The sequence below is a fragment of the Hyperolius riggenbachi genome, chromosome 1, assembly GCF_040937935.1.
Source record: "Hyperolius riggenbachi isolate aHypRig1 chromosome 1, aHypRig1.pri, whole genome shotgun sequence".
Lineage (NCBI taxonomy): Eukaryota > Metazoa > Chordata > Amphibia > Anura > Hyperoliidae > Hyperolius > Hyperolius riggenbachi.
This window is the reverse complement of record NC_090646.1, coordinates 254,074,757-254,082,355: the sequence shown is the minus strand read 5'-3', so window position 1 is coordinate 254,082,355 and position 7,599 is coordinate 254,074,757. Positions and strand designations below refer to the sequence as shown.

General features: G+C 41.6%; 1 pseudogene; it reads left to right on the top strand.

The window, feature by feature from the left end:
• The first annotated feature begins 1,628 nt into the window (after positions 1 to 1,628).
• The window catches only part of LOC137571495 (eukaryotic translation initiation factor 3 subunit I-like), a 112,707-nt pseudogene continuing 106,736 nt past the window's right edge, over positions 1,629 to 7,599 (top strand).

The following is a 7,599-nucleotide window of genomic DNA, read 5'->3' as shown; positions in this document are numbered from 1 at the left end:
AAGATAAGTAGCACTGTTACTGGTTGGCTGTGCTAAAGCTGACTGACAAGGCAGTGTTTTCTATACTATGCAGCCATCGCAGCACTGGTGCTAACTGCTTGCTAAATGCAATGTTGTTAGCCCACCAGCCAGGAACGTAACTAGACTCAATAGGGTCCCCCTGCAAAAATTATAGCATGGACCCCCTTTGTCCCTGAACCCCATGGGATTGGGAAATGGCAAATGGCAGCAGAGAGTGTTTTGCTGTGAAGCAGTCTCTGGAAGCAGGAAAAAAATTACACACGCTCCTGCACACGGTTTTTGTGAGTGTAGGGGGAGGTTTCTTTGCTAATTGGCTGCACTTGCGGTTGGGGAGAGGGAGGTGGATGAGCTCCCAAAGCCTCTGGGCCCCCCTGCAATGGCAGGGGTCGCAGGGGTGATTGTTACGCCCATGCCACCAGTAATTGTTACACCCATGTTAACAGTAATTGAGGTTACAGATACACCATGCAGACCATGCAGCAATGCTGCTCCCTGCCTAGTCTAAAGTGTTGTAAATGTAGAGTGTTAAATCATACAGCACAAAGCAATGAATAGTTACAGCTGCTTTTAACAGAGCTATTAACCTGTGCCTGCCTGACAGACCATTTCTGTATTGAATTATACAAACACACACACTCTTGTTCAGTCTTTCTAACCTGAATGTGGATGTTCAATTAGAATTTGACACAAGTGAGTTCCACAATGGAGGGCTCTATATTGATCACCAAGGCGTTATAACATCACAACAAAATCCCCTGTTCAGTGCATGTAAGGTGAATGTTACATATATTTGGGCACACAAGGTTGCCATATTATAGCTAATGTTCCACAAGAAACAAGGATTTATCTGAAGTTTTTACCATGGCCTGACTATCGAACACCTCCCAGTCCAAATATAGGAAGCCACATATATTGCAATGTGACTTTGCATACGGGTACGTTAAAAGTATGCTGTTAATGTAAAATACCTATTTATATTTTTCATTCCATTTTATCTCAGTAACTTGTTTCGCCATGGGAAGGAATGTTATTTTGCTTATAAACATTGTATAGTACTGATCCTGCTTTTCGATGTCAGCAAACACATTCTTTCCTAGAAATAATTTATTTAGGGTGGCTGAGAAGTATAGTCGGGTCCCACCTTTCTTTTTATGCATGAAGTTACATTTATTTCAACTGACACTCCTCACGCCAAAAATAACTCAGCTGTTCAATTTTATCCATTTGGAATTAGACGGCAGAGGAGTTCCCTCAGTTAATGTTTTATGAATTAGTCAGTCTGCTTCACTAAAATTCTTGGTTTCACCACTCTAATTACCTAAGAATGTGTATATCTTCATCAAGCAAACCTAACAGAAGGGTCTGTGAGGAAGACATATTAACTCTGTGGTCCTTGTCTTTGACACCTGTGTGCCAGAGCTAGTGCAATAGGTTTATAATACATACAATGGGCAAAGGTGCTAAATTGGATGCTGCTCATGTAGGAGCCTGCTATCTGGATGACTGGCAGTATTAAAACTTTCAAGGATAGAAAGATCAGGGGAATTCATAGTTTTGGGTTATTCTAGGCTTATCAGTCAGAGTCAGGGAAATGTATTGCATTAGGGATGGGTAAGTTATAGATCAGGTGGTGGCTTAATATTTGTTATAAAGAATTACAATTAGGCAATTTTAGGCAATACATAAGGGCAGTCAGGGCTATTAGGCAGCATGAGGTAACTGTGAGGAAGAGGTCACAGGAAAAAAGTTATTATTATTATTTATATTTATTATTTAAATCATCATGGTATTTATAAAGCGCCAACATATTATCTAGAGCTGTACAATAGATAAATGGGGTTAACATACAAAGTAGGACATACAAGGAGCACAGAACAAGAAACTAGAAGCAGCATCATGTAGGGTTGAATGATTTTGTTTAACAATACTTTGATTTCTTTGGTAGAAATAGATCAAGTCTGTTTAGTCTGAGAGAGGAGTGCCTGACAGTGAGGGTGCATTATCAAGCGGGAAATATTAGAATGGAGGGCCCTGCTAGAGGTTTACAATCCAAAGGGTGGGGGTAACAATCTAAAAGGTGGGCGCTAAGCTCAGAGTACCTGTGAGATTTAAAACTGGTATCATGGGTCTGAAACTTGACTTGAGGCACTTAACAGCCCTGTCAAAAAAAACCAAAAAAACACATTTCTAGGCTGACAGAAAACACTAGTTTCAGCACTGCACTAACGCAAAACTGTTAGTTTTATAATACAAAGACACTTTCAGTATAGTTAAAGGACACTCCAGTGAACAAAAGTAAGCAGTTAAAACCTGACAGAACTGGCAGGTTTTGGACTAGTTTATCTCCTCATAGGGGATTTTTAGGATTTTCCTTGTTTTTTAAAGCATTTCCTGAGCAGCAGTTGCTAAGTCTATCTGACAAAATAGCGTGCAAGTGAGTAGAGAGGCAGGCAGGTATCTTACTATTTTGGCAGGTAAACAGCAGTTCAGGCAATGCTTTTGAAAACAAAGAAAGCCCTGAGAATACCCCATTAAGAGATGGACTAGTCCAAAGCCTGCTCATTCTGTCAGATTTTAGCTGCTCACTTTTTTTTTGCTGGTGTGGACCTTTAACCCATTCAGGTTCCGTCGTTTTCACGTGAGAAATGTTCACCTCCCATTCATTAGCCTATAACTTTATCACTACTTATCACAATGCACTGATCTATATCTTGTTTTTTCCGCCACCAATTAGGCTTTCTTTGGGGGGTACATTTTGCTAAGAGCCACTTTACTGTAAATGCATTTAAACAGGAAGAATAAGAAAAAAATGGAAAAATTCATTATTTCTCAGTTTTCAGCCATTATAGTTTTAAAATAATACATGCCTCCATAATTAAAACTCACGTATTGTATTTGCCCATATGTCCCGGTTATTACACCGTTAAAATTATGTCCCTATCACAATGTATGGCGACAATATTTTATTTGGAAATAAAGGTGCATCTTTACATTGATATTTAAAAAGTTTAGACCCTTAGGTAAATATTTACATGTTTTTTTTTTTATTGTAATGGATTTTTTTTTATAGTGAACATTATATTTGGGTACTTTTGGGAGGGTGGGAGGTAAACAATAGATTTATAATGTAAATGTGTGTTAATTCTTTTTTTTTTTTTTCAGGTGTAGTATTACTTTTTGGCCACAAGATGGCGGCCATGAGTTTATTTACATGACGTCACTCTAAGCGTAGCACGAGCTTAGAGTGACACATCGGGAAGGGAACGGCCAGAAAAGGCCAGCGGGGGAGAGGAATCAGTGATCGGGCTCCATAGCCCAATACATTGATTCCTTGGCTACCGAATCCGCGGCCGGGAGTGCGCGTGCACGCGCACGATCGGCCGCGGGAGCGCGCGGTAGCGCGCATGGTTCCTGGACGTAGAAACTACGTCCAGGAACCAAAATAGGTTAAAAAGAATCTGTACTGTCCGATTTGTACAATAAAAAACATACCAATTGAGTCACAGTGATCTCCTGGATCACTCTTTGCCATTTCCGCCGCTCCCTGCCACCATCCTGGCTTTTGATCGCCCGTTTTAGGCAGTGTTTACAAACAAAAAACATGGCCGCTAACCAGGAAGTGATGTTTGTGTATATAGATCTCATGTTACAATATACTACAAGTTTTTATTACATAGGGAATTATCTGCACTCCAGTCAGGGATTCTCACAGTTTCTTAGCATGGGTAGTTACCTCCCTCCTCAGACACGCTGAAATTGAGAGCAGAGACCTATCTGTGAGGGATAAACAAAGCACACACAGAGCCTGCAGGGGGCGTGCATAATTTCTCCCTATCACAGCAGAGGCAGTGAATTCCTCTCTGGGTCAACAAAGCTTGACAAAGAAAAGAAGATTAGATATATTACAGAGACAGTGCAACTAGAAAAGGCTGCAGTAATTCAGAGCACATTAGAACAGGTATAGGAACTTATAGGATAGAATAAATAAGGCTGAAAATGTTGTTACAGGGTCTCTTTAAGTCAGTTAAGCAAAATTATGTTTTTCCGTGGAGTTCTCCGGTAATAGTATTGTATGAATGTCTCAAATTTTTTTTCAGGGTTTGACCTCAGTCCAGCTGTGTTGATCAGCTGCAAGGTACCTGGCATCAGTACATCAGAATCTGCTTTTCAGTTTGCAATGAGGACTTTGAAATAGACAGGTTGCAGCAAGCTCATCATTAGACAACATTCTGCTGCTTATGAGAGGATTAGTAATTTCCTGCTTGAAGCATGACTTAAAAGAGCTGCCTTTCCCTCCAATACATGTCTGCATGCAGCAGGCAGTCTCTTACCTTCACAAGACCTGAATAGGATCTGTCAGCCCTTAGGAATGGAACATATTGAAGGTTAAATTAGATGAAGTTGTCATATTTGTAAAGATGTAATAAGCCGCCCTTCAGTGTTGCAGCTGGAAGCTATGTACTCGTGTCCATGACAGGGCACCGCAATGTTCATTCTTTCCAGCACAATATGGCTTTTACTATTACATTTCTTACTGATGCCATAAAAAAAAATCACCTGTTGGCACGTGTTATCTGTATTGTTATAACATTAGAGGACTTAAAGGACACATGATATGAAAATAAACTTTAGACATATACAATTGTATCTATCCTTCTTCTAAAAATGTTTTTTTTTGGGGTATCCCACAGTTTTATTTTATGTTTAAAGGGACAATTAAGCCAGGAATAAAAAAATCAGTTTTACTTGCCTGGGGCTTCTACCAGCCCCTTGCAGCCGTCCCATGCCCTTGCAGTCACTCACCGAGCCTCCGGCCCACCGCCGCCAGCTAGATTCGTTTTCGCTGACAGGGAGTCGGCGGGCTTTCTGCACCTGCGCAGGCTTGGCCACGCGTATCCTTATTCATGTATTCAAGTATTTTATGGCTGTAATACCTTGTCAGTGAGGGTTACGCTATTGTCCGACCCAGTCCCGACCTGAACAGAAACTGTCACATGCATACCTGATGTTAAACTCTTTCAGGCAGGGAATGAAAAACAGGAACACAGCATAGTCATTTGTGTGCTTGCAACAGTACATACACATGTCTATCTCATCATGTCACGTGTCACCTCGTGTATCATTTAAGACCTTATTATCACAACACAATATTATTATAGTGCATATGTACAGTATAGCAAAGTGCCCAGCAAGGGTGACAAGTCAGGTGTAAGTATGCTTTCATGCTATCCTGGTATCCTATATAAGCACACTGGCATTTTAGCACTGCAGGTTTTCAATCTCAGTAGCAAAGCACATAATACTGCCTGAAGGGAACCTTAACTGAGAGGGATATGCATGTTTCCTTTTAAACAATACCAGTTGCTTGGTAGTCCTGCTGGCTGCAGTAGTGGCTGAATCACACACCTGTAACAAGCATGCAGCTAATCAAGTATGACTTCAGTCAGAGCACCTAATCTGCATGCTTCTTGAGGGGCTGTGGCTGAAAGTATTAGAGACACAGGATTGGGAGGAGGGTCAAGGAACTGGTATTATTTTAAAAGGCAAAATCCATCTCCTTCTCAGTTTAGGTTCCTTTTAAAAACCTTAAATGAGAGGAATATGGAGGTTGATATATTTATTTCATTTTGAACAATGAACATTGCCTGGCTGTCCTGCTGATCCTTTGCCTCTAATACTTTTAGCCATATACCCTGAAGAAGCATGCAGATCAACTGAAGTCTGACTTAAAGAGGAACTCCAGTGAAAATAATGTAGTAAAAAAAGTGCTTCATTTTTTACCATAATTATGTATAAATGATTTAGTCAGTGTTTGCTCATTGTAAAATCTTTCCTCTCCCAGATTAACATTCTGACATTTATTACATGGTGACATTGTTACTGTGGGCAGGTTATTTAGCTGTTTCTAGCTGTTCTGTCTGTTACAGACAGCTAATAACAGCTATTTCCTGTCTGTGAACATTGTTACATTGTGGCAGTTTGCCAGCAGTACCACGGTATTCAGAGCCTCTTGTGGGAGGGGTTTCAGCACAAAATCAGTCACACAGCGCCCCCTGATAGTCTGTTTGTGAAAATCATTGTATTTCTTATGTAAAATGGGGTATCAGCTACTGATTGGGATAAAGTTCAATTCTTGGTTGGAGTTTCTCTTTAATTCGCCACATGCTTGCTTCTGTTGTGTGATTCTGACACTACTGATACCAAAGTGATCAATCAGGAGGACTGCCAGGCAACTGGTATTGTTTAAAGGGAAATAAATATAGCAGTCACCATATGCTTCTCACTTCAGGTCCCCTTTACGTATTGCTTCTCCCTTGTGTCTTGCACAGCTAAAGCTCCCATGTCATTCAGGCCTACAGTATATGAAATTAGGAGACATCAGGTTGTTGTTACTGTCTTGCAGTGGGGACAGTGTGCATTATATCATTTAGTTAAAAAAGATGGCAGTTCAAAAATACATAGACAAGGCCTGTTCTCCAATGAAACAGCATGAGTCGCGTGCTTCAGGGCAGCCACAATTACAGAGTGGCAAGCTGGCAAGTGTACAGAGGCTGCCTGCAGTTAGCTATGAGTTGGAAAATCCGTGGCTGATGCCGCCGATGGAGGAGAGCAAGCAGGTGTGGACTGGCCCAGGGGGATGAAGGGAGTTTCCACCTGCTCACACAACCAGGGCCAATTGGGCAGCACTGCACTAGTAATTACAAGTGCTGCATGCAGTTGCACCAACATGTGAGCCTATGTGCACCAACTGCAGCTGCTTGATCCTTTTGTTGAACCCTGCCCCAGCAGTCCATACCTGCCCTGACTGCCACTCTGGCTGTTGCTCAGCTGTAGTGCCAGGCCAGAGTCCAGGGCATTCGATGAGAGCTCCTGACTCTCGTCTTCTTTCCACACTCACTGAGATCACCGGCAGCTGCGTCAGCATTGAGACCTATCCTATGTCAGGGCCATAAGCATTCTATCACCCTGATCAAATTCAATCGTGATGGTGATATACATTTTACAGGGCTTAAGGGGTTCTTTCGCGAAAAAAGTAGGCAGTTAAAAAATGTGACAGATGACAGGTTTTGGGCCAGTCCATCTTTTTAAGGGGGATTCTCAGGGCTTTCTTTGTTTTCAACAGCATTTCCTGAACAACAGTTTAACTGCCAAAATAGCAAGATACCAGCCGGCCTCCCTAATCACTTGCACATTATTATGTCAGTTAAATTTTGCAACTGTTGTTCAGGAAATGCTGTTGAAAACAAAGAAAGCCCTCAGAATCCCCCTTAAAAAGATGGACTGGCCCAAAACCTGTCATCTGTCACATTTTTTAACTGCCTACTTTTTTTCGCGAAAGAACTCCTTTAAGGATTCAGTTGAAAATGTTTCTTGTTTTGTGAATGGAGAGTGACTTGGTATCAATAATGGCCACACAGCAGCAATTTGGTTGGTTGATGTTGACTTTCTCCTGGTGGACTCAAAGCACTTGAGCTGCAGCCACTAGGGCGCACTCTGTAGGCAGTAAATTCGAACACAGGTAGCTTGTGTCAGAAGCAGGGCCCTTAACCATTACACTATCCAGCCACAGGATCCAAC